The sequence below is a fragment of the Podarcis gaigeae genome (assembly GCF_964106915.1).
Source record: "Podarcis gaigeae genome assembly, chromosome: 3".
In the NCBI taxonomy this organism is placed as follows: Eukaryota; Metazoa; Chordata; class Lepidosauria; order Squamata; family Lacertidae; genus Podarcis; species Podarcis gaigeae.
The window spans coordinates 96,413,662-96,441,135 of NC_139680.1; the positions used below are offsets into that span (position 1 = coordinate 96,413,662).

General features: G+C 44.5%; 1 long non-coding RNA gene across 1 annotated transcript; it reads right to left on the reverse strand.

Annotated features, from left to right (window-relative positions):
• Nucleotides 1–11,940: 11,940 nt before the first annotated feature.
• LOC310841260 lies at nt 11,941–18,211 on the reverse strand. Its single transcript, XR_014562441.1, has 3 exons — nt 18,038–18,211; nt 14,880–15,183; nt 11,941–12,263 (listed from the first exon to the last, which is right to left on the reverse strand). It is a non-coding gene; the product is annotated as an uncharacterized lncRNA (long non-coding RNA).
• Between the last annotated feature and the right edge of the window lie 9,263 nt (nt 18,212–27,474).

The window sequence follows — 27,474 nt, forward strand, 5'->3', positions numbered from 1 at the left end:
CAGAACCTGCCCTCCCACTCCACTGTTAGGGGAGTGACCAGCAAACACTGGGATAGCTCAGCTGGGAGAGCATGAGGTTCTTAATCTCAGAGTCATGGGTTTGAGCCCCACTTGGGCAAAAGATTCCTGCATTGCAGGGGGTTGGACTAGATGACCCTTGTGGTCCTTTCCAACTCTACAATTCTTTGCTTCTATGATCAGGTGCTACCACAGCAGAGAGCCTCACCAGATCAGGAGGGAACCCCCTCTGCTGCTACACCACACCCAACAGTGACTGTCAATCAGAGGTAGAGCGCATGTTTTGCATACACAAAGGCCTACATTCAATCCCCGGCATCTCCAAGTATCTGAAACCCTAGAGAGCCTTTGCCAACTCATGCAGGAAAACACCGAGTGAGTTTGACCAGTGGTCTGACTCACTATGTTCCTAGCTCCAGCAGAGAAGATACCCATTTAAGCCCAAGCCATTTTTCTCTGAGGAGACGGAGCTAGAGACATTCACTTTATTGAGGGAGAACTTAATCTCACAGTTGAACACACTACACCAGACTATTGCTGGAACAACACTCCAGCCACTACACTTGTTCCCTTGCCACCACCTGCCACAGTGAGCTCTTCATGGTCCATCCATCCTAGATGCTTTCCGTATTTGGTCAGTTCACCCCTTTGCTCTCCAGTCTGCAGTAGGATATGTAGATGCAAGGAAGTGTGTGTGTGTGTGTGTGTGTGTGTGTGTGTGTGTGTGACTGTGGGAAAGCATTCGATCATATGGACCTCCTGCAGTTTGAAATGGCAGGGTTCAAGGCAAGCTTCGGCACCGGATTCTGTTGAAAGTGACCTTCAGTGCAAAACTGCATGTTATGAACACAGGAATCTGCCTTCTTCTAAGTCAGGCCATTGGTCCCAGTATTTTTAACACTGACAGTGGTTTGTTCTCCGGAGCTTCACATAGGACTTTTTCCCAAGCCTGCCAAGAGACGCTGAGGCTTGAACCTGGAAGCTTGTAAAAGCAAGTGCTTTCCCACTGAGCTACAGCGCCTCCTCTTTCCTCTGAAATACATGATAAAACCAAATTAAGACATCATGTTGTGTGTTTCCCCACAAGTGGCAGCAAATGAAATTAATTGGGTGGGGGGAGGATGTGGGAAACCCACAGCATGTTGATGTCACATGGCTCATTTCATCTGACGACATGATAGAGAAAAGGAGGGTGGGGCTGCTATTTTTAATATGAGCCATGCATCTTCCATCATACCTGGAGCTTGATAGAATGGCAACATCCAAGTTCCGGCACAATTAACTTCTTAGTTAAGATACAAGGACAAAATATAAAAACCAAACAAAAGCCTAGAAATGTTAGCTATTTGGGAGGTTTCAGTCTTCTGCTACAAACATGGGTCCATGATATTGGAAGCGGTGCTGGGATGCTTAAGGGGCTTCCGCCGCTGTCATTTGTTTCTTGAAACACGCACGCACAAAACTCCAAACAGACCCGCAAAACTCAGACTAATTAAAGACAAATAATTAACCGCGTTGAAACTGGGAAGGTTGGCAAACTCCCCCTGCATCGCGGAGAGACCTCCTTGGCACTTAAATGGTTAGGGACCATATCTCGCAACATTGTGCTCATCTCACTGTGCTGGAGAGCTCTTGAGAATGTTATTAGCTGGGTGTTCGCCTTGCCGTTTTTCCACATGAGGCAGATGGGTAATTACGAAGCTAATAGTCTGATTGAGAGAAATCAGATGCAGTGGTTTGCCCAATTAGATGATACATTAGCTCCCTTCTTTGTAAGCAGCTAATGTGTGAAGCAAAGTGGTATTTTGGGGGGTCAGAATCCTTAAACAAGTGCCGAGTTGCAGATTATTGTGCGTGTGTGTGTATGTGTGCCTGTGTGTGTGTGTGTGTATGTCTCTCTCTCTCTCTCTTTCTAATGGAGGAAAAGTGCTAAGTCTTCATTACTAAAAGCATAGAAAATGCAAATCAGGCTCTGAAACAAAAGACTGAAGGGACAGGCGAGAATATTTGGTGTCCAATGTGTCAACCTACAACATCAATTACATTGAAATGCAATGCATGGGAGCCTAATCAAGGATAGTATAATTGTAATAATTGCATGCTTTTGTTGGAGAGCTGCTGCCGTTGTTATTGTCAACCATTTGTTTCTTTCTATTGTTTAAGGGGGTGGGGGATTTTAAATATACATGTCCATCTGAAAAAGTCTGTAGGTAAAAAAGCCTGGGCGGTTGCACACAATGTATGTACGTCTCGCCCTCCTGATTTCGAGGGAGTGCAGAAGAAGCAAGTGCTTTGAAGCTGCAAAGGAACCAAGAAAGTAAATAGCATACAGTTTAATTTGATTTAGTAGAGCTCGCTCTCTCGCTCTCTCCTTTTGCTTTCTTTGATTACCACTCTGTTCCTACAATAAGGTAAAGGGGGATCGCTCAGTGACAGAGCACCTTCTCTGCATGCAAAGGATCCTGAGTTCAGTCCTCAGTTTAAAATCTTTTATAGCCACTGCTAGGCACAGGACAATACTCAGCTAGATGGGCCAATAGTCTGACTTGGAAGTCTGCTCCCTATGTAAGTTACAGTTATCATTAAGTATTGATAAGGAAAGGGTACTGATATGGTGTGTTTATATTAGAGCAGCGGTGTGGCCCACCAGTTTTCATCTGTCTACCTCCAGTTGCAAGCTCAGAGTCCAGAAACAATATTGCTTTTGTGTTTTGTGCAGATGCAAGACACACCTTGTTCTGCCAATCCATGATGGAGAACACAGGAAGCTGCTATATACAGTCAGGCTAGTGGTCCACCTATTTCAGCATTGTCTACACTGGCCGGCAGAAGCTCTTCAAGGTTTCCAGCAAGAGCTTCTCCCAGCCCTAACTGGAGTTGCCAGGATCAAACCTGAGACCTTCTGCATGCAAAGCAGATGATTTGAAACTTGTGGCCTTATTAATAAAGCTTCTTAATTTGGAGGCCATCTAATTTTTGAAAACCTAAGGATCTTTCAACTGTATGGCAGACCGCACTTTTACACTGCATACTTTGACCAAAGAGAGGGGAAGCTTGAAAATTTATCTGGAACTCATGAAGTTCCTCTCTTTCTTTCATTATTATTATTAGTATTAATTAAATTTCTGTACTGCCCTTCCTCCTTCATGGATCACTGTCTTGTCGTGGTGAAGGGGCTTGAATAACTCAGAGAAGCTATGAGCCATGCTGTGCAGGGCCACCCAAGACGGACAGGTCATAGTGGAGAGTTTGACCAAATATGATCCACCTGGAGCAGGAACCGGCAAGCCACTCCAGTATCCCTGCCAAGGAAACTCCATGGACAAAGACAACAGGCATATAGAGTGCCTGGCGTGCTCTGGTCCCTGGGGTCACGAAGAGTCAGACATGACTAAACGACTAAACAACAACAAATACTGCCCTTCATACGAAGATCACAGGGTGATTTACAATATGAAAACAAAAAATTCATACCAGAATAACAAACAAAAACATTTTTTTAAAAAAAACCTTACATGCAGTTTAAAAGGCCATAGATTATTTAATTAGCCAAAGCCCTGGGGAAATAGGAATGCTTTTGCCTGGCACCTAAATATGTGTAACGAAGGTGACAGGTGAGCTTCCCTGTGGAGAGTCTTCCACAAATGGGGAGCCACAAAAGAAAAGACTCGTTCTTGTGTTGCCGCCTCTGGACCTCTCACTGAGGAGGCACATGATGAAGGTGATGATTGCAGGGTTCGGGTCAGTTCATATGGGGAGCTATTGTGGTCCTGAGCCATTTAAGGCTTTATAGGTCAAAACAAACACTTTGAATTGGGCCGAGAAACTAATTGGCAGCCAGTGCAGTTGGGCCAGGACTGGCATTACCTGTATATGCTCAACCTGTCTTGCCCCAGTGACTCAGGAGGCGAATGGAAAGGTAGAATCAGATGTAAGTGGCTTGTTGCAGACTGGCCCTGCCATCAAGGCAGCTGGGCATCCCCACACCCTATCCAAGCTACTAGCCATCTTGTCACTACAACTTGTCAGAGGAATTTTCATAAATTAATGAGGCATATCTTTCCATTGGTCCTCAAAAAAAAAATCTGAATTTATACCAGTTCAGACTATGGCTTGTATTCAGGGTAGCACTATGCATAAGGTTCAAGCAGTGCAAGGATTTTCCTTGAGCAATGGAACCTTCTCCCCCTCCCCTCCCCCTGTAATCTGTTCTGGGGTTTCCTCCACCCCTCCAGAACAAATCTGGGTATGGCCTGAGTACGCAAGGGAGAGGAACAGGAGGAAATTCCCATTGCGCTGGCGGGAATTCCTGTGCTGGCTTCTGTGGACACAATGAGTTTGTTGAATACGACCCTATTCCTCCACCAAGCCCACTATTGTTGAGATGGTACCATTTTGAACTAAGCCCAACATGAGAAAAGGGCTTTTGCCTATTGGAGTGAAACCCATTTGAAACCCAAATGTCCAATGAAGCTAAGTGCTGAAAGATTGAGGGCAGACAAAATGAAGAACGTCTTCATGCAGGGCATAATTGAAACTATGGAACAGGAGGCAATGATGGCTCCCAACTTGGATGGTTTGAAAGAGGATTTGACAAATATCTAGAGGATAAGGCTGTCAATGGCTACTAGTGGTGGCAGTGGTAGTCACCAACAGTAGCCTGAATTAGCTGAGCTGCTGGCCTGATCCAGCAGGGTATTCTCATGTTCTTACATCAACCTCTTCCATAAAACACCATGCCACATAAGCAGAGTCATTCACAGTAGGCATAGACCAGTTCTGGGAACCCACACCTTGCAAAGCCAGAGAAAAGGCATAAACCTCAGCATCCTGGGCTATATAGTCTCCAAGGGACTTTTGCATTGTTTCATTTGCTATCTGATCCTTCTAAAAAAAAACCAGCAGAGATAGAATTTGCTATTTTCTGCCTGTACTGTGCCAGTAAAGGTAAGGTAAAAAAGTTAAAGGACCCCTGGACTGTTAAGTCCAGTCAAAGGGGACAATGGGGTTGTGGTGCTCTTCTCACTTTCAGACCGAGGGAGCCGGCGTTTGTCCACAGACAGCTTTCCGGGTCATGTGGCCAGCATGACTAAACCGCTTCTGGCACATGAGAACATTGTGATGGAAACCAGAGTGCACGGAAGCATCCTTTACCATGCCACCACAGTGGTACCTATTTATCTACTTGCACTGATATGCTTTTGAACTGCTAGGTTGGCAGGGACAGAGCAATGGGAGCTCACTCCATCGTGGGGATTCGAACCGCCAACCTTCTGATCAACAAGCCCAAGAGGCTCAGTGGTTTAGACGACAGCGCCACCCACCTTTGCCACTAAAGCAGCTTTCCCAAGCCTGGTGCCCTTTAGATGGTTTAGACTACAAGTCCTATCAGCCACCATCAACATGGTCAATGCTCAAGGATAATGGGAGTTGTAGTCCAAAGGCACTGCTTTGGGAGAGTCTGCACTAAAGATGTGGTGCCTCCAGCAGCACCTTATCCTATAGGTATGCACAAACACTGGAGTTTCTCAGGCTCTCAGTCTACTGCTTGAGCAGGACTGTGGCATTTGCCTTCCATTAGCATCTGACCCCCAAGTTACAATCCTGTAGCAGACTGAGCTCGCCTATGATAGTGACTTGCTTATCTCTAATACCTTTCCTCCAGCGACTGTTTAAAAGGATGGGAAATGGAGCACAGCAAGTAGTGGATCCGTCATACACAGGGGAGCTCAAAATAAAGTATCTTCTTAATATTTCATTTCAGAAAATGGGAATAAGTCCAAAGAAGCCACTCTGTGCTCAAGATGTCCAGAGTTAGAGTTCAAATTCGCTCGTGATGGAGCCCTCGGCTTTCAGATAAGATCAGAGATTGACAGCACAATCCTCTGTATGTCTACTCACAAGCAAGCCCCACTGAGTTCATTGAGTAAGCATATAACTATACCCACTTCTGACTAACTCCTACTGACCTCAGCAAGGCTTACTTCTGAGTAGAGGATTGTGCTGTCACTTTCTCACATCCGCTGGGGGTTCTGCCAGTCAGCCAAAACACGGAGGCACACGAGAGAAGGGGCTAAAACGTTTAGCGTTGCTGTTAAATCTCATTCTCCACGGCTCAAAAAGAACAATGCTGCACCATCTTTGTGGAGAATACGTCGTCCTGCTGCAGGAGGCTTTGCACGGATCTCTAACAATCCTGTACATACTCCAAAACTCACCCTAATTAAAAGCAAATAATCAAATACATTCAATTTGAAAAGTTGGCAAACTAGCGTGTATTATTGTGTTAGCACCTTGGCATCAAAACGATCACATCATGCTAATCTCATTGTGCAGGAGAGCTCTTGAGTATGTTATTCACTGAGTCTGTTTCATTCCCCTCCAGCCCCTTCCCCCTGTCTTCCTCCTTCACTACTGTTCTCTTTTAACTAGGACTAGACCAGCACCAGCCAGTGTGTGTTGCTGCCCAAAAGAACCAGAGGGCACCGTGTCGGAAAAGTATGGTCTAGAAACAAAACGTGTATCCACCTGCATCCAAGAAAATATACCTCTCTCGACATATTTCTTATAAAGCGTCATTAAAGTTAAACCCTTTTTCTCTCCCCCTCCCTTAATGGCTTACTGATTTAATTCATCTGCACATATATGGCAGGGAACTCTAAGCTGCTTTAGACACAAAATTGTAACCAGAGCACTTCCAAGGTGGTCTTGTTGACAAATAAAGCCCAAAAATTCGCCTTCTTCAGCCTTGGGTCCCCAGCCGGCTTAGCTAATGGTCAAGGAGGACGGGAATGATATTATCATTACTATTATCAATATCATTTATGTGTTGCTTCTGATGAAGCATCACAAAGTGATTCCACTATGCCATATCAGGCAACTGCATATATTAAAAACAAAACTATCAAACCACTTTATATAGTCACATATATAAAACTTGTTTCTTCAAGTCCAACATAGATACCAACCAGCCTAAGAAGCACCAATTAGGAGGTCTGTTGAAAGGGGGGAAAGTTCAACATATGCCAAAAAGACAATAGAGGCAGTGCCTGTCTGATGTGGTGGGAGGGAGTTCCACAGAGTAGGTGCCACCACACAAAAGTCCCGACTCCGACATCATGCAGAATAGATCTCCTGATAAGACAGTATCTGCTGAATGCCCTCTCTCCAGAATGCAGAGTTTGGAAGGGTATATAAGAAAGGAGATGGTATTTTGACCATAATTCAGCAAAGTCTGGAGACCCAAAAGTGAAGAGCTCTGTCCTAATTGGATGACCAAGGGGTCAACCCTCTGCAATGCAGGAATCTCATCTAAAGCATCCATGACAGATGGCCATCCAACCTCTGCTTAAAAACCTCCAATGGAAGAGAGTCCACAATCTCCCAAGGAAGACTGTTCCGCTGTTGAACAGCTCATACCCTCAGAAAGTTTTTTCTGATGTTTAGTTGGAGTCTCCTTTCTTGTAAATTGAAGCCGTGGTTCAGGACCAAGGCAGTATACAGCTGAACTATTGCTTTCCTTGATCTGGACGAGAGGTAGGCAACCTAAGGCCCGTGGGCCCAATTGCCTTCTAAATCCGGCCCGCAGACAGTCTGGGAATCTGCGTGTTTTTACATGAGTAGAATGTGTCCTTCTATTTAAAATGCATCTCTGGGTTATTTGTAGGGTCTGCCTAGTGTTTTTACATGAGTAGAATGTGTACTTTTATTTAAAATGCATCTCTGGGTTATTTGTGGGGCATAGAAATTCGTTCATTTTTTTCCCTTCAAAATATAATCCGGCCCACCACATGGTCTGAGGGACAGTGGACCGGCCCACAGCTGAAAAAGGTTGCTGACCCCTGATCTGGACTATGCAACCTAGAAAAGCATTAGCTGTTTTTGCTGTTGCATCACACTGCTGACGCATGTTGAGCTTGTGGTTTGCTAAGACCATTAGATCTCATACATAAACCAATCTCACTCAACAATATCCCAACCCAAAATATTTCAAGAATATTGCAACTCACATAAAAAGGGACCCAAAGCCCTAAGGGAGCCCCTTCTCCCATTCCAGCCTGCCCATTCATTGAGACCTGCAGGTCAGATCCTCCTGGTGGTCCCATCACCTGAGCATGTACATCTTGTGGCAACCAGGGGCATCACCTGTACATCTCGTCTCATGAATTGTGACACCCAATTCCCTCAGCCCAGTGCCTAACCCTATGGTTTGACCCTTGTTTCACCACCAACTACTGCCCAGTGCTGAATGTAATTAGCAGTGGGATCTTCATGAGCTGGTGAGCTCCAAGAGCCAGCTTCCACCCAGCCTAGCCTTGGTCTTTGCTGAAACAGAAAATGAAAGGAGATGAAGCATCTATTTCCAAATAATATTGCTTTTGGATCTCTAGCTGCTTAACCAATAGACCTGTTCTCCAAGGATTTGTTGAATCCTTTTTGAAAGGCACCTAATCTAGGGCCATCAGCACATCTTGTTGAAGCAAGTTCCACAAGTGGACTCTTTGCTGCAAGAAGAGCTTCTTCAATCCTTCCCACATCCAATCAAATTCAATGGAAGACTTCTTAGTACAATAAGAGACGGAGAAATAATTCCCTTTTTCCTCCATGCAATTTTCTAAACCTCTACAAACATCCTTGGGTGCCTTGTTGCTCACGGAGTAAGTGTGAAAATACAAAAGCACTTATAAAGCCAAGCCTTGTTGTTCACACTTGGAGAAATGCTTGCAGATTTCAAGAATCCTTTTTGACTTCGCTATCAAGAAGGTAAGCTCCCATTGTAACATAAAACAACGGAAATAAATGACAACTGGAGTTTATACAACCATAAAATCGCACTCTGGCAGATATCTTGCCTCCAGTAGGCTATTTACAAGAACACAACATAGTTCCGAGAATGGGGAGATTTCATCGGAAGCTTCCAGGAGCAAATTGGAGCATTATTCAGGGGAAATTCGAGAGAGACCACACTGCGGGGAACGGCCTGGTGGAACAGTTGCTGACGAGACGGCTCAGGATTCGACACAGCCAGCACGGCATCTTTCTTGAAGAGAGGGTGAAAAAGAGGGATGAAAAACAGCCAGGTAGCCCCAAGGTGGAGGTGGAGGTAGGCCTCTCCTGGGAATTCAGAACAGGCTGTTGGCAACTACTGCCAGCCTTTCTTGACAACATTGCGCATTACTCCAGAGACTTGCGTGTGAAATCAGTACCTTCAAAAGAAACCCTCATTTAGCAGAAAAGCATCATGTGCGGAAGGTTTCCCAGCACTGCTTTCCACTTGCCATATGGCTAGCTTCGTCCAAATTTGTAGCAAGAGGTGACAAGCACAGCTTCAATGCTTTGAAAGCAGTGAGAAAAGCTTTCAGCTGGAGCCTCAAACAACTGTGACACCCCCCCCCCAAAAAAAAGCATTTTATTTTTGCAAGGTGGTGAAAAACATGCTGTTTGGCCTGATAACCGATTGATTTTTTAGGACCATCCCCAGATCACTGGCAGACGGCAGCATACAGTGGATAAAACTTGACACACCTGCAAGGCCTAGCCAGGCATTCAGAACCAATGGGCCACCGATAAGAAGGTGCACCACTGCACGGCCTTGGGGCAGTAAGAATAAATAGAAGCATTACAAATGAGGCCAACAAAAGGGCTTCAAGGAATTGGTCGGCCAGGCAGACATGCACCTCTCCCAGAGACTCCATTCCGTTCCATCCAGCCTACCACTTTCCCCCACTTTTCTTTTCCAATGGAACGTTACTTAACATGTGCAGTCCTTATGAAGATGTTTGGTGGGGGAGGGTGCCCCATAGATCTTTTTTTATGTTCATATGTACTTTTACAAACCTGATTTCCTGGAGGATGCTAAGGCTGCCCTTTCTTTTTCACTTCATGGCCCCATTTAGGCTCCATTTCAGTCTGCCCTCTCTGCCTCTTTGTGGCAGCGATCCCAATTAATCAATGCTCAGCCTGCGACACAGGTGTCAGAAGCGACAAAGACACTGGGGACAAGAGTCGGTGTGTCTGGATGGAACATCCATGGATCAAGTGATGGTCAAGCCAGCCAGTCCTACTACTCTCTTCACCATCATATAGTTGGGCTATTGTGTTGACTGCTCTTTGGTTCTTCAAACTAGAAGCAAAAAAAAAAAAAATGTATCACACTATATTCTGGATATAAGAAGAATCCTGCTGGGTCAGACCAAAGGCTTTCCCCTGTTTCTCATAATGGGTAGCCAGAATCTTCTGGAAGCCCACCTTAAGGCATAAGGCAAGTGCCCTCCCCTCTGCCACCCCATTGTCCACTGCCCTGTTTCATTTCTATTGCAGACTTCTAGAATAGCCTTCCTCAGCTCAAATGCTGCTGGAGTGCAAATCCCACCATCCCTCTGACCATTAGCCATGTTGGCTGGGGCTGATAGTTCTCATCCGAAACATCTGGGTGGCGCCAGGTGTGGGGAAGGCTGTTCCAGGGAAATGTTTCCTTTGGTGTCCCTCTTTTGTTTAACTGGGGTGCTGATACTCTCTGGGGTTGCAAAGCACCAATCACTGACAAAATACAATAACCTTATGGATTGGAGGACCAACTGAATTTCCCTTGAAGGTAGCAGTGGCACGCTCTATATTTTCAAGGATGTGCATTGAGGATTCTTCCTATTAACTGTGCCTGTGGAAGATCTCTCTCACCGCCACATGAAGGGAAATATTCTTAAGCTGCACAGCAAGTGCTTTGACCTGCTCTTTTTCCTTCTCTTCCCTCATTATTTCTGCTAATTACTGGTGGTGTTAATTTTTGCATGTAAACTTTCTTCCCACTTTTCTCACAGCCTTGTTTCCTTTCTCTCTGTGTGCGTGTGTGAGCTTGGCTTTAAAAAGGGGGGAGTCACAATAATCCTCTGTTTATTTCAACACACTCTCTTGGCAAATAAATTATTGTAACATCACAAATTCCATTCGCAGGAGTTCGCAGGAGGCACATCAGGAGGAAGAGCGAGCCAACTCTGGTTGCTCCAGAACTTTGCAGCTTCCCCCGTCCTCTCAAATGAATGCCATGCAAAACTAAAGGAATTTGGCTCCAAAAACAGATTTCATTCAGGCATGTGACACATTTATTTAACATTGCCTGCAAGGGATGTAAGAAAGCAATGTTTTCCATTCTGCCCTGTATACAGTATATCACACACAGCAGTGCTTCTGTTCCCCTGCAGTTCACCTTCCACCCAGAACTCATCTTGTTTTGCAAAATTATGTGTGGGATCAAACTATGTTATACTCAGAGCAGACGCACTGAAATTAATGAACATGACCAAGTTAGGTCCATTAATATTTTTTTCCCAAAAAAATTATTCATTTTATAACACAACTAAACAACACAAACAGAAAAACAAACAATACAAACAAATTCTTGTCTTATCCTCATTTTTTCTAAACATTGTTAGGTGAACTTCCCCAAGTCCCCACTATCTGATTTTCATTTTACCTCATCTTTAGCAGTTTACATATATCATACTTTTTAACCTTTACCATAAAAATATTCACATTTTATCACTTACAAATAATACTATTTTAAAATACACTATTTTCTACTTCTAACCCTACAGCCTATATCCACTTCCAAAGCTATTCTAAGATTTAAATATTAACATATTTTTTGAAATATTCTTTAAACTTCTTCCAATCTTCTTCCACCGTCTCTTCTCTCTGGTCAGTTCGGCAAGTTCCATATAGTCCAAAGTTAGGTCCATTAATTTCAATGGGTCCACTATGAGTAAAATTTAGTTTCCACCAAATGGATGCCTATTGGGGAGACCCATTCATCCTGCTGGGAAAAACTGTCAGAACAAAGGTATTTTCCATCATTTCTAAAAAGTGAAGGGAGTGGGCTGTTTCATAGAACAGAGGCCGCCACACTCAAAGCTATGTTTTTCTTTTCTTTTTTATAATTTTCATAATATTCCAAACCCTGTTCTGAGTTATCATAGAGCAGACTTCTGAGATCTTTGGTTCTTCAAGGAGACACTCTCTCACAAACTGCAGTGACCTCCTGCATACATAGCAGATGAGGTCCTCTCTCCCGGCTCATCCACAATTGTCCTGTCCTTTCCATGTCCAAGAGATTTTTATTTCGTCCTGCTAAATCAAAACACTCATCAATCAGGTTTTCTGCAGATTGACATTTGTTCCAGTTCAGTGGTAATCAGTGAGTTTTCCTGGGGAAAGTGGTGGGGCAAATTAAATATCTCTTGGTACTGTGCCTTAAAAAAAGCAAGGGACAATCAGAAATGTGGAGCCCTCAGTTATATCCCACCTTTCCTCTAAAGAGCTCAAAGTTTCCCACCTCCTATCCCCATAGCCACCCTGCAATGCAGGCATTAGTGAGGAACACTGCCCCAAGGTTAGCAAGTAAGCTTCATAGCAGAGTGGGGATCTGAATCTGGATTGCCTCAGTTTGTGTCCTACACCAGGGATGGAGAACCTATGGCCCTCAAGGAGATGTTGAATTCCAGTTCCCATCAGCCACGGGCCAGAATGACCCAATGGGCAGGGAATGCTGGGAGTTGTGGTCCAGCAACATCTGAAGAGCCACAAGTTCCCCATCTCCATCATACACACTAACCCACAGATAGGAAACCTGTGGTCCTCCAGATGTTCATTTGTTTATTTAAGGCATTTTTAAAAGGTAAAGGTAAAGGACCCCAGACAGTTAAGTCCAGTCGGGGTTGCAGCGCTCATCTCGGTTTACTAGCTGAGGGAGCCGACGTTTGTCCGCAGTTTTTCCAGGTCATGTGGCCAGCATGACTAAGCCACTTCTGGAGAAACAAGAGCAGCGCACAGAAATGCCGTTTACCTTCCCGCCAGAGCGGTACCTATTTATCTACTTGCACTTTGGTGTGCTTTCAAGCTGCTAGGTTGGCAGGAGCTGGGACCGAGCAATGGGAGTTCACCCCGTCACGGGGATTCGAACCGCCGACCTTCTGATTGGCAAGCCCTAGGCTCAGTGGTTTAGACCACAGCGCCACCCGCGCTGTAAGCATTTACATACCACTTAATCATTAGCATGTTTTTGGATTCCCACCATGCTGTGCCCTAGCCAGCAGGGCCAATGGTTGGGGATGCTTTGAAAACAACCAGGAAGTAACTTCATTTACAGAAGGCATAAAGGAAGAGAGGCAAGAAGAGGTGTCTTCAGTCACTCCTGATAACATCCCCGACGGCCTTAGCTGTGCTGGATAGTAAATGTCACATCTCATGTCAGATCTTGCCTGGATAGATTATCCCCGAAGACTTGGGTCTGCCTCCGAAACTAACATTAGCAGCTGCATGCTTTAGGTTAACCCTTCACCTGCCTCACAGCTGCTGTCGCTTTGCCCTGAGCCAAACCTTTTAAAGGAGGGGTGACTGGCTTCAGAGCACATCGGGCAAGAGTGCTGCAGGATAGATAGAGAAAGAATAGAGTGGAGAACATCTGTGCATGTTTGTCCTTCCATAGGACATTGTAAGGATGTCCCAGAGCAAGTGGCATGGCTGATTTGAAAGGACAATATTGCAGCACAGCTTTGCAGATAATACAAAGCAGGGTACATCCCAGCCAAAGGGAAGCCCTTGGGAGTCCTACTGGTTTCAGCGGGTGAGATATAAGTAACTGCTTGAAACATCTGGGAGTTAACATGACTTGGATTGTGCCACTAGTAGCCAAACTCACAATGAAATCTAAAATCATCAGGGCAGGGGAAGGTGCTCGTGAAGTAGGTCAGCAATCCCAAACCTTGTCATATCTGTCAACTGTGCTGAGGGGGGAAATGGGACGTCCCATTTTTTTGTCTCACATGAAGACGGTGGCCAAAATGGCCACCAATATCTCACACGATTTCAGACCACACTCTTGCCATGAAAAAAGTGCTTGGGAGGCAGTAATCTTGCGTAGCACCCCAAAATGCACAAAAGCGCTTTGGGGGGCTGCAGTCTCAGACAGGACACGTGAGTCATGTGAGTGTGGCCCTGGAAAATGGCGTCCCGGTTTGGGGCCGCTTCGTATTGGAGGGCATGCCCCAGCCAGCACGGTTAGCTGAAACAGCTGGAGGCTCCATCGATGTGGTGTAATGGTTGGTGTATTGGACTAGGACCAGGGAGACCAGCCATGAAGCTTACTGGGTGGCCTTGGGTCAGTCACTCACTCGCAGCCTAACCTACCTCACAGGGTTGTTGTGCGGATAAAGTGGGGAGAAGAATTATGTGCACCACCCTGAGATGTTGGATATAAATGTAGGAAAGGGAGGGAGGGAGCTTAAAATGGCAAACGTGTTTATGTGTAAGCCACCCAGAGTGGCTGGGGAACCCAGTCAGATGGGTGGAGTAGAAATAATCATCATCATCATCATCATCAACAACAACACAAGAATAGCCCTGCAAAGGCCCATCTATTCTAGTATCCTGTCCTCACAGGATGTTTAGTTTAGCCTGTTTAGCCTGGAAAAGAGGAGACTGAGAGGAGATATGACAGCCATCTTCAAATATCTTAAGGGCTGTCACATGGAAGAGGGAGCATGCTTGCTTTCTCCTGCTCTAGAGGGTAGGATTCGAACCAATGGCTTCAAATTACAAGAAAGGAGATTCCGACTAATCAGGAAAAAGTTTCTGACAGTCTGAGCTGTTTGGCAGTGGAACAGACTCCCACGAGAGGTGGTGGACTCTCCTTCCTTGGAGGTTTTTAAGCAGATGGCCATCTGTCATGGATGCTTTAGCTGAGATTCCTGCATTGCAGGGGGTTCAACTAGATGACCTTTGGTCAACTCTATGAATCTTTGAGTCACCATGACTAGCAAGCTGCCAATGGGAACCCAGAAGAGAGGTTAAGGTTGCAGTTTACTCACCATGAAGTTCACCAAGTGCTCTTGGGCAAGGTGCCATTTATTCCCCTGCCGTGTGATCTCCTGAAAAATCAGCAATATCTGATCCAGGCACAAGTACGCAGGTGGTCTAATATACTGCACGTTAGGCCTGTTTGGCTCTGAAGGAGACTTCCATGGTCTGGTGGTTTCAAGTCATGGTGACCTGAATTATTTTATGCATTAACCTCTGAGACCACTGTGGAATTATAAGAGGTGAAAGCAAGTTCACACTTCTGCCCGTCTTTGTTTCCAGTGGTCATTGATAGCACAAGCTATCTTGCACCTGCTGTGAAAATAAATAGGGTCAATATGGTAATACGCACTTTTGTGTGTGTGTACCTATTTTCCCTCGATAGACTGAAACAAAGCTAAAGCACTTTCCCCCCACACCCTTGCATATATAAGCATCTTTTCATTCACAAGATCGCCACTGCCCCTCCCCAAATAAAAGGCAGCATGAAAGAAATGCAAAATAAAATAAAATAAATAGCTGAGTTTATATTATAATAGGCCAATTTACTCCAATAACTGCACTGATTTACGTCTGCTTCTCATAAAACATTATTTCCACTTGGGTACAGATATCTAAGTTTGTATATGCTTTGCTTTCTGTAACATCCAGACAGCTCACAGGGGAAAGCATTGGAAAGAAGGAAATAATAATAATAATAATAATAATAATAATAATAATAATAAAAAAAAAATTTATTTATATCCCGCCCTCCCCAGCCGAAGCCGGGCTCAGGGCGGCTAACAACACTAAAACAGTACAACATTATAAAACATTATAAAAATGAATTAAAATCAAAATTGATGGCAACCATAAACTAAAGTCTTGTAAAGATTGCCAAAGGAGGGAGTCAGGCTGCGCCCTGACCAAAGGCCAGGTGGAACAGCTCTGTCTTGCAGGCCCTGCGGAAAGATGTCAAGTCCTGCAGGGCCCTTGTCTCTTGTGACAGAGTGTTCCACCAGGTTGGAGCCGCAGCCGAAAAAGCCCTGGCTCTAGTTGAGGCCAGCCTAACCTCTCTGTGGCTTGGGACCTTCAAGGTGTTTTTATTTGAAGACCGTAAGTTCCTCTGTGGGGCATACCAGGAGAGGCGGTCCCGTAGGTACGAGGGCCCTAGGCTGTATAGGGCTTTAAAGGTTAAAACCAGCACCTTAAACCTGATCCTGTACTCCACCGGGAGCCAGTGCAGCTTGTATAGTACTGGATGAATGTGATCTCTAAGCGAAGACCCCGTAAGGAGTCTCGCTGCAGCATTCTGCACCCGCTGGAGTTTCTGGGTCAGTCTCAAGGGCAGCTCCACGTAGAGCGAGTTGCAATAATCCAGTCTGGAGGTGACTGTCGCGTGGATCACAGTGGCTAGGTCAGGGCGAGAGAGGTAAGGAGCCAACTGCTTAGCTTGGTGGAGATGAAAAAATGCCGCCTTTGTTATAGCTGCAATCTGCGCCTCCATGGAGAGGGAGGTATCGAAGATTACACCCAAACTCTTAACGGACGGTGCTGGCACTAATTGCACCCCCGCAAGAGATGGGAGTTGCCCCCTCAATCCCATGTCGTCCCGTCCCAGCCAGAGGACCTCTGTCTTCGAAGGATTTAACTTCAACCGGCTCCCACGTAACCATCCAGCCACAGCCTCCAAGCATCTGATCAGTGTGTCTGGGGCCGAGTCCGGGTGGCCGTCCATCAACAGATAGAGTTGGGTGTCATCAGCATACTGCTGGCAGCCCAGCCCAAAACTCCGGACAAGCTGGGCGAGGGGGCGCATAAAGATGTTAAAAAGCATCGGGGAGAGTATTGCACCCTGGGGCACACCACACACCAAGGAGTGGCGGGATGACAATTCCCCCCCAAGCGCCACCCTCTGTCCCCGACCAGAGAGAAACGAGCACAGCCATTGAAGGACTGTGCCCTGGATCCCCACGTCGGCAAGGCGGTGGTCCAGGAGTTCGTGATCGACCATGTCGAAGGCTGCTGACAGGTCTAGAAGAATCAGCAGCCCCGACCCGCCTCGATCCAGCTGCCTGCGGAGATCATCTGTTAGGGCGACCAGAGCCGTCTCGGTCCCATGACCAGCGCGGAAGCCGGACTGGAATGGATCCAGAGCTGATGTTTCATCCAGAAACCTACCAAGCTGTTCAGCAACCACTCTCTCAATCACCTTACCCAGGAATGGAAGATTCGAAACCGGGCGGTAATTGGATAGATCTAAGGGATCTAATTGGATAGATCTAGGGACGCAGGTGGCGCTGTGGGTTAAAGCCTCAGCGCCTAGGACTTGCCGATCGAAAGGTCGGCGGTTCAAATCCCTGTGGCGGGGTGCGCTCCCGGCGTTCGGTCCCAGCGCCTGCCAACCTAGCAGTTCGAAAGCACCCCGGGTGCAAGTAGATAAATAGGGACCGCTTACCAGCGGGAAGGTAAACGGCGTTTCCGTGTGCGGCTCTGGCTCGCCAGAGCAGCGATGTCACGCTGGCCACGTGACCCGGAAGTGTCTCCGGACAGCGCTGGCCCCTGGCCTCTTGAGTGAGATGGGCGCACAACCCCAGAGTCTGGCAAGACTGGCCCGTACGGGCAGGGGTACCTTTACCTTTACCTTTAAGGGATCTAATGATGTTTTCTTTAAGAGCGGGGGCACCACTGCCTCCTTCAGTTCCCCTGGGAATGTCCCGGTGCCAAGGGACAGATTGATGATATCCCCCAGGGGGGCCCACACCTTGTCTGGACACGCTCTAATCAGGAAAGACCAAATTAAGTTTCAGAAAAAGAGGCTACTTCCAGACCAGTTATGTTGAGTTGGTTAGCTTTCCAGTTAGTCCTAGCTAAGGATGCTTGAGGAATTATGAAATTCAGAGCAAACTGACGGGATCTGCACTACCAGGGCTGAAGTATGGACCAGAACATAGTTATCCATCAGATTTTGCTCTACAATTTCTAAATGCAAATGTTAGTGCAGGTTTTTGCAGGAACAATATGGGACAGACTAATGAATAAATACATGCAAAAGGGACACAACCAGAAATAAACATTTTTAAGCTGAAGCACTTTGCAAACTATGTCAAGACTTCGGCAAACCTCTGGGAAAATCTTTGGCGAAATAAGAAGAGGTTCGTGTATCTGCTTTTCATGTATCTGCTTTTACTTGGGTAAAGCTTCAGTGGTGGCTGCCTGAACTTGGTGAATTTTAGCAATAATAGAAGTTCAACGTGTGATTTTCCCAGTTCCTCTTGATGGGCCCAGTACCTCAAACCCATTAGAGAAGCCCATTAGGTCCAGCTTGCTGACTCAGGTACATTCCACTTTTCCATCTTTATTGGTAATCTACAGACCTTCAAATTCCAGGAAACAAAGATGAAATTCCACACAAGGAGGGATAAAAACAAAATAAAATAGAACAACACAAGTATTCTCTTTACAATTAATTTGTTTACAACCATAGGAGCCCACTCCTAGGGGTTCAGGTCCCTGTAAACATAAAGGTACCCCTGACCATTAGGTCCAGTTGAGGACTACTCTGGGGTTGTGGCACTCATCTCGCTTTATAGGCCGAGGGAGCCGGCATACAGCTTCCGGGTCATGTGGCCAGCATGACTAAGCCACTTCTGGCGAACCAGAGCAGCCTTTACCCCATTACCTCCCCTAAAATATTTGACGGGGTCAGGGGCCCCAAAGTTGATGGGCATTGCTTTTCCAATGATGTGGTGTGCCATGTCATGTGATCAGGCAGGGTGGGGCTTACCTGGGCCACACACACACCCAATATTTTATTCAAGTTGGCATCCCTGCTAACTTGAAACTTTTCATCTGACTTGGTTAATTATCATTGTGTGTTCATAACCGGAGCTGGCTTACCACAGTTTGCAGTCCCTGAGGTAATATACATTGCCATATAATGAAGGAGACCTTCATAAATCCATTAAATCTAGAATAAAAGGCCACATCTGCCCCATATATGTAAAGCACTGTGATACCACTTTAACAACCATAGCTCCCCACCCCCCCCACCCCACAAAGAATCTGTGGAACTGTAGTTTGTTAAAAGTGAATTTTAATAATCATAAGTTGGCAGTCACACCAGCATTTATTTATTTCGGTCAACAACCAGTTGAGAGTAGCCATACCAGTGCACATTATTTTGAGTCCAGTTTTCATATCAGAACGGTGGTATAAAACCCACCCTTTCTCCTAAGTTATAATTTAAATGCAGGGGACCTGTTTTTAACAACACAAAAAATAGCTTCAATAGCTCTTAAATCTTTGCTCTTGACGTTAAAGTCAAGTAAAGAAAAGAAAAAAATTCTCCTGCTTTCGATTCTCAAACGTCTTAGGACTCTTCCATCAGACAAACATGTTGGAAAGACTAGCACCAAAAACACCATGGCTTTTGAGGGGAGAAAGAGGAATTGTTTTTAAAGTCAAATTATGCTAGAACGCTCTTAATAAGGAGCTGAGTTTCCGTCAACAAACAATCTTGCAAAGGATGCTGTGAAATTCTGCCCATCTCTTCTCTGCCCCCGCCCCCGCTGTTTTGCTTATTAATGGATCCCCTCGGGTGCTATATGCTCTTCATACACATAGTTTGAAAAGAAATAACATTTTTGACTTTTAAAAGCTCTACACAGAAAGTGGTTAAGAACCCCCTATCTCTCTGTGAATTTCAATGGAATACAGTCCAGCCTTCTCACTAGTTCGGCTAATACATTAGGCTCTGGGTGGACAACATTTTGAACACAAGTGCTATCAATGTGCAGCAGAAGAGTGGAATGCTGTCCCCAGGGAGGCTCTCCTGGTTCCTTCATTACATATCTTTAGGTGCTGGGCGAAAACAGGCCTTTATCTGATTAACATTCTATGGCCTTTTCATACCCTCCAACATTTCTCCAATGAAAATAGGGACAACCTATTCTACATCAGGAAGCTTCTCCTGTGTTTGATCTCGTGACACACATAGACATCATATACACATGCACATCTGTCACCTTGAGCCATTTACAACCTCTCTGCCTAACCTACCTCACCAGATTGTTGTAAAGATACCATGTGTGAGGGAAAGGATCGTGTACAACGCCTTCCACAGATAAATGGAATGAAATTAATTCATAGCTGTAAGCTGCCTTGAGTCCCTGTCAGGGAAAACGGAAGAAGAAGAAAAAGAAGAAGAGGAGGAGGAGGAGGAGGAGGAGGAGGAGGAACTGTGAGAATGATCAGAGACCTACCAAAGAGTCAATCCTGTTGAACTCAGTTCTGAGTACAAATGCTTACGACTGCAGTGTAAGGCTGCAGTCTTTACCCAGTTACCTGGGAGTAAACTCCACTGAATACAGTGGGATTTCTAAATCAACCATGTAAGGCTCCATTTACAATAAAGGAATCAACACACTGACACAGGCTTGCTGCTTCTTTCGAAGAACTGCAAAACTGGAATTCCTTGAGCAATTTCAAAACGCTTTAAACAATCATCTTCTTGGTTATCTTGGTTGGTTCAATGATGGTTATCTAAGCCATCATTGAACAGAAAAGAGCAAACGCCCCCAATTATAGAATCATAGAGTCATAGAGTTGGAAGAGACAACAAGGGCCATCGAGTCCAACCCCCTGCCAAGCAGGAAACACCATCAGAGCACTCCTGACATATGGTTGTCAAGCCTCTGCTTAAAGACCTCCAAAGAAGGAGACTCCACCACACTCCTTGGCAGCAAATTCCACTGTTGAACAGCTCTTACTGTCAGGAAGTTCTTCCTAATGTTTAGGTGGAATCTTCTTTCTTGTAGTTTGGATCCATTGCTCCGTGTCCGCTTCTCTGGAGCAGCAGAAAACAACCTTTCTCCCTCCTCAGTTTTCTATTAGTTCAGGGCAAACTAGGGCAGAGTCATTAACAGGGTGTTTCCAGAGAGGCATGATTTAGCAGCACCCAGCCATTGCAATACTGCCAGAAGTGGAATAGTGTCTCTGCTTCCAGACTTCCAATCTTGAGGGATGGGGAACCTCGGGCCCAGGGCCCAAATATGGCCCTCCAGACCTCTCTTTATATGAACAAGAAGGTTTCCCATCCTTGCAAGAATAGGATGCTGGACAAGATGGGCATTTGCCTTGTTTTATTGTCCTATTGCTGCCTTTAAGGCTCTCCTGGTGAGGGAGAGTCTCTATGATCACTTCCTGGCTGGGAGAGTGGGAGAGACAAGATGGTGGGAATTAGTGCAGTACAAACCTCCCTCCCAACTTTCCTCTCCCTCTTGATAAGCAACAATGACCCACCTGCCCGGAAGCCAGTACTGCACCCCACCCTGCCCTTACAAGCCAATTTTGCTGTTAGGGTTAGTTACTTTGTTGATTATCTGTTGTTGTTTCAATTGATTGAAATGCACATCAAGGTAGGAACAGCAGGGTTGCCATATGTCCAGAATACTGTGTCCAGGCGGAAATTGGGAAAATCTGGGTGTATGGCAGTCCATAAAAATAGCTCAAAATCGGCAATTTTATTAGCAATTTAGCCCCAAAAGCTCAACAACTGTTCTGTCCGGATTTTCACTGTTTGAAATATGGCCAAGAAACCAGCAAATAAAATAGTCTGCCTATATCTATTGGTTTAAACAAAAACACTTTGCTGTCACATCCTTGTGGAAGTGTGTGTCTTCTCATCTACAGTCCTGGTGATGGTCTCCTCAAGTGCTTCTCCCCAGGTCTCTTTCAGTTCTTGTTCAATCCACCAGGCGCTAGCTAGACAACTCTGCATGCACATCATAAATAATGAAACAGACCTTGAAAATATAATATGACTTTTTATAGCTACCGTGTGATCCATAAACTCAAATAAAAACAACCTCAGAAAAATAGAGCTGAAAAATCCATTATCAAATTCATGCTTCTTGCTCAGCTATAATCCCTACAAGGGAGGGGGGTGAAAATTAATAATAATAGCAACCCATGCTATAAATTTGTATCCTGGGTGCATGGAATCTGATAAAAAAATGTAAGAGGCTTAACAATCCCAAACTGAATTTTTTTTCTCCATATAAATGCCTAACCTGGTCTCAAGAATGTATATGAGAAGGAGACTTCATTCCAGATGCATGGATGAGATCAAATGAGCCAAAGAATATCAACATACTCTCGCATCTGAGAGTCGGAAGATCAAAGTTTGCGCCAAAACACAATGGAAATCAGATGGCAAGCTTCTCTGCTTGTGCAAAGGCTGCATAGATTTTCATTACAAAGAGGCCCAGGCTTGGCAATGGAAGCATGCGAATGTAAATATATGTGGATTCCATAGTAAAGGTGACAATGATATTAGAGGTAATGCTAAATACACATCCCATAAATGTAAGCCGCTATACTGAGAAAAGCACAGGTTGTATCATCAACGGGACAATTGGTGGGCTTGATGTTCGGCTCTCATCGCCAGATTGATTCAAAGCCCTGATGGAAGGAGCTGTGTGCTCACAGCACAGCATCTACCATCATAAGATTGCAGAAGCAAGAGAATACCTACTCTATAAACATACAGTGGTACCTCGGGTTAAGAACTTAATTCGTTCTGGAGGTCTGTTCTTAACCTGAAACTGTTCTTAACCTGAAGTACCACTTTAGCTAATGGGTCCTCCCACTGCCGCCGCACCGCCACCACACGATTTCTGTTCTCATCCTGAAGCAAAGTTCTTAACCCAAGGTACTATTTCTGGGTTAGTGGGGTTTGTAACCTGAAGCATCTGTAACCCGAGGTACGACTGTATAAGCTTGTCTCCTACACTTCACAAGCACAGTTCCACTCACCTGTAAGACTGCTCCTTCTCTTTGCAACCCCCCCCCCAAAAAAAAATCTGCTCTTGGGGGATCCTCCAACCCTTTGGAACAGATTTTGAGGGTGCACAGGGGAGGGGAGGCAAACATTCCATTGTGCAAGCAGAAATCTGTTGTGCAAGTGGAATGGCAGTGTTGGATGAGACCTATATGTTTTATACTGGATTAACATCAGGGGCTCCCAAGCACACATGCTAGAATCCTGAGACTTATAATTTGAAAAGGATATTGAGAATTTTCCATTAAGTATCCCTACTTTCCCAGATCTGCCTGAGGTAGGGAGAAGGAAGAAACTCTGCTCAATTTGCAGTTTAATACAAATAAATGTATTAGCACTTTCAAAAGCAATACATGATCCACAACACAGCTACCCTTTAACATTCACATGCCTCCTATTTTGTGAGGCAGTACTTCAACCAAAAAAGTACACACAAATGTGTATATTGGGGAAAATGTGCATCAACTTTCAGTGTGTGGTGTAGTTTTCTTCTTATGTAGTTTTGTGAAGTGTTATTGTTTACATTGTTGTACACCTCTTAGAAACACTTTTGTGAAAAGTGGCGTAGAAAAAAGTTTAATAAATGAATGAATAAATAAATATTAGTGAAAATAACATATAGAAATGCATTAAACTCCTTGAAACAATTGGAATCCAAAACATGTTAAAATGCCCCTGAAGTTTCATAGAGACTCGTTTCTTTAAAAATAAAATAAAATCTTAAACTAATGTAGATATGCGGAGAAATTAACTTAATATTGGGAAAATGAGAAACTAGAAAAAAAACCAAAAATGGCAGACTCGCCCATCCCTATTTCAGACTCAGGTTCATCAGTAAAGCTAGCATTCCTACTGATTTACAGCTTCAAGCATTTTTGACTGTAGCTACCATTGCATGGATCCCCTCTTACATAGATTAGCAATGGCAAATGTTGATATTTAATGCTCCACCCACTTTTTCTTCTGGCCCCGCCCATCATGAGTATGTGACCTCCTGGAAGCTTGCCCAGATGGGAATGATGTGGCTCCTTGGCTCAGAAAGCTTCTCCCTTCCTCATCTACAGGGTCCTTTTACTACAACTCATTTAAATACTAGAGCCTAAATGTTTCTGAGATGATGATGGCTATTATCTGTAAATTCCTGTGATCCTTTCTGGACGAGCCCTCCTTTGTACTGCCTTCCTCCAAGAAGGCAAAGCTCAGCATGGCCGGTCATGGCCTCTCGCTGAAAATATGGTGCATTTGTTCATGACAACAAAAGCTCCCAGTAGGGCCAATGGACAGCAACAGTTCCCAGAAAATAATACTGTAATGAAAACCCAGTAACTAAGAGCCTTCAATTGCACAAATGCTAAAAAGGTAGGAGAACAGAAAGCAGCAGGCCCCTAAAAGCCATCTGCCACCTTGGCCTGCCCGTTCGTCCGCTTCCCCCCAGCAGCGTTTTATATGAGGGATGATGTCTCTATATTGCTAGCAAGTCATTCGCAGAGTCACTTCTTCCAACATGTGCCCTGGCTCTAGGAAGACAAGTGGGATTGCCCTCCCCTTCAGACTTATCGCTTGCGCATTTCTTCGTTCTGAGGCACCAATCAGATATTCTTCCAAAGTGACCTGAAGCTCTACAGACACAGAGACGTCAATGCTACTTTCAGGCAATTAAACAAAACACACACAAACTATTGTTATCTGGTTAAGATCTTCAGTATAGTTGTCTGCAAAGCGTGTACTGGAGATGCTGAGATGAAAGTGATGCAGCTCTCACAAAGGGGACGGGATGTTTTGAATGTTACTTGTGGATGCAGGAGAGACTTTGAAAGGAACGTTCTAATGTTACCATAGAAAGGAGCATTCTGAAATAGCATAACTTATTCGTATAAATAATAATAATAATAATAATAATAATAATAATAATAATAATAATAATAATAAATTTATAACCTGCCCATCTGACTGAGTTTCCCCAGCCACTCTGGGCGGCTTCCAACAGAATATATTGAAAACATGATAAAACATCAAACATCAAACATTAAAAACTTCCCTGAACAGGGCTGCCTTCTAAAACATGCCTTCAGGTGTCTTCTAAAATTTCCTTGACATCTGCTGGGAGGGCGTTCCATGGGGCAGGCGCCACTACCAAGAAGGCCCTCTGCCTGGTTCCCTGTAACCTCACTTCTCGCAGTGAGGGAACCACCAGAAGACCCTCAGAGCTGGACCTTCCAGCAATTGAATGGTAAGCTCAGAATGTTGCTTTTGCAGTCTCTCCTACATCCGTGAGTAACAATGAAATGTAGGTCATAGCTTTGGCGGTGGTGTAGGGGAAGTGGGGAGCAGAAGAGAGCAGCTCTGGGACTTTTTGAAGAGCAGGAGTGGTGGCACTGGAGAACCATGGTAATAATAGCACCACTCCACCTCGAGTCCTGTGCCCTGTTCTGGGCAGCACAATTTAAGAAGGATATTGACAAGCTGTAACGTGTGCAGAGGAGAGCAGCCAATATGATCAAGGTTGTAGAAACCAAGTCTTGTGAGGAACAACTGAGGGAGTTGAGTATGTTTAGCCTTGATAAGAGGAGACATGATAACCATCTTCAAAAATCTAAAGGGCTGTCACATAGAAGATGGAGCAAGCTTGTTTTCTCCTGTTGTGAAGGGTAGGAACCAAACCGATGGCTCCAAGTTACAATAAAGAAGATTCCGACTAAACTTCAGGAAGAACTTTCTGATGGTAAGAGCTGTTCAACAGTGGAAAGGACTCCCTTGGAAGGTTGTGGACTCTCCTTCATTGGAGTTTTTTAAAGCAGAGGTTGGGTGGCCACCTGTCATGGATGCTTTAGCTGAGATTCCTGCATTGTAGGGGGTTGGACTAGATGACCCTTGTATACATTCCAACTCTACAATTCAATGATTCTATGATACAGATAATGCTTGAGGTAGTGAGTGGTTATAGTGACTGTATGGAATGGATGGTGAGATGAAGTAAGTGACAGAATGAATGTTGTGTTTTTTGAAACAAATGATTAAAATGACCACAGACACTGCTAAGGTCCAACGACAGGCTTCCTCAACCTCGGCCCTCCAGATGTTTTTGGCCTACAACTCCCATGATCCCTAGCTAGCAGGACGAGTGGTCAGGGATTATGGGAATTGTAGTCTCAAAACATCCGGTCGAGGTTGAGGAAATGCAGTGGTGTCATGAATAGAAATGGAAGAAAGCATCAATATTCATTCTATCTCGTATTTGTCACATACAGTGCTGCTTCTGTTCTGCTGCAGTTCATCTTCTGACAAAACTGTGTCATTCATCTAACTGTCCATTATGTTAAGTTTTTACACCGTTCTTTATGTACTTAATTACATTATTCCCCCCCATTCATTTCAGTGCAAAGGAAATGCAATGCACAGGGAGGGGGGAGCGTAATCAATTACATATCGTTAGCAAACTGAAAAAAGCATCAACGGTGAATGTTGACTGTATTTGCTTGCTTGGTTTCTGTTCTGTGTGGGATAAACCCAGCCTCATTTGACAAATATGCTTAACTCTAATTTATGCATGAAGGAGTTAAGACAATAGAGTAAGGTGTCCTGTCAGGCTTCCCCTTACCTTGGAAGGAAGTGTTACCAAATTCTTTGTTCTCTCATTTCTTCCGCCATGTTAACCTGACCAGTACAGGTGTCTAAGATGGATGCTCCAAGATTAGACTGTGGGGCTTTAGCAAGCCACATTTGTGTTTCTATAATAATTTAGAAATGTTTACCACTTTGAAATTAACCCAAGTTTTGCTGCTTGTCTTTTCGTATATTATTATTATTATTATTATTATTATTATTATTATTATTATTATTGCTGCTGCTGCTGCTGCTGCTGTGTGCAAAAGCACATGAATTGGACCTTTGAAGTGTTTGTAGGTAAAGCAGTTTAACTTACCAAACATGTGGCCTCATTCTACTCTAAGAGACGTGGGTCACTTAGAAGGGGCTATTTTAAAAGTAACAACCTATATTTCCACAGTTTGCTGCACGTTTTATAATTTTAAATCTCTGCTGAGACTCTCTCACCAAATAGTACTCCTCTTTCTCTCTCTCCCCCCCCCCCCAGTTTTTCTTTTACCAAATTGTTAAAACAAATAGGACAAACAGTCAAACATCAGCAATTTCCACTTCCATTTCTGTTTTTGGCAGAATCCTCTACATCCCTAGTCAAGTGTCCTCAGAGGTGCTAAGGCCACCAGACTGCAATTTGTAGATTGTAGATAGATGATAGATAGATATTCAGGACAAAGTTTAAGTACAACTCCAACAAAATATTGACCATTACAGGTTGGTAAACTTTGCTTCTAACTATTCCTTCTTTTGTCAAGACAAACTGAGATCCACAAAACAATAGTTATTGGTCAGAAATCCTAAGGGGAAGATTCAAGAAACACAAACACATATAATGCTCAACAGCACGTTCCACCTCAAAATCCATTGGTGCAAATTTTGATTCTCTTATTGGTTCTGAACTGCCATCTCCAGCTGCTTAAAATAACAGGCTTTTCTGACAGTAAGCTTCCTTTCTTTTAATAAATCTTTCTTTTACTTTTGTTTTGGAGAGGGGTAAAGTCAGGGTTTTTTTATTTTTAAACCCTCTGTTTCCTTATGAAATTGACTTCTGTTTTAGCTGTGGTCTTATGCTGTTAGTATCGTCTTTTGTGCAGCTCATTTTCTGTTGCAATGGGATTGTTATGGTTTGGAGGGAGAGCAGCGTTCCAGCTCTTTCACCATCTCTGGGTAAAAAATAATCAATT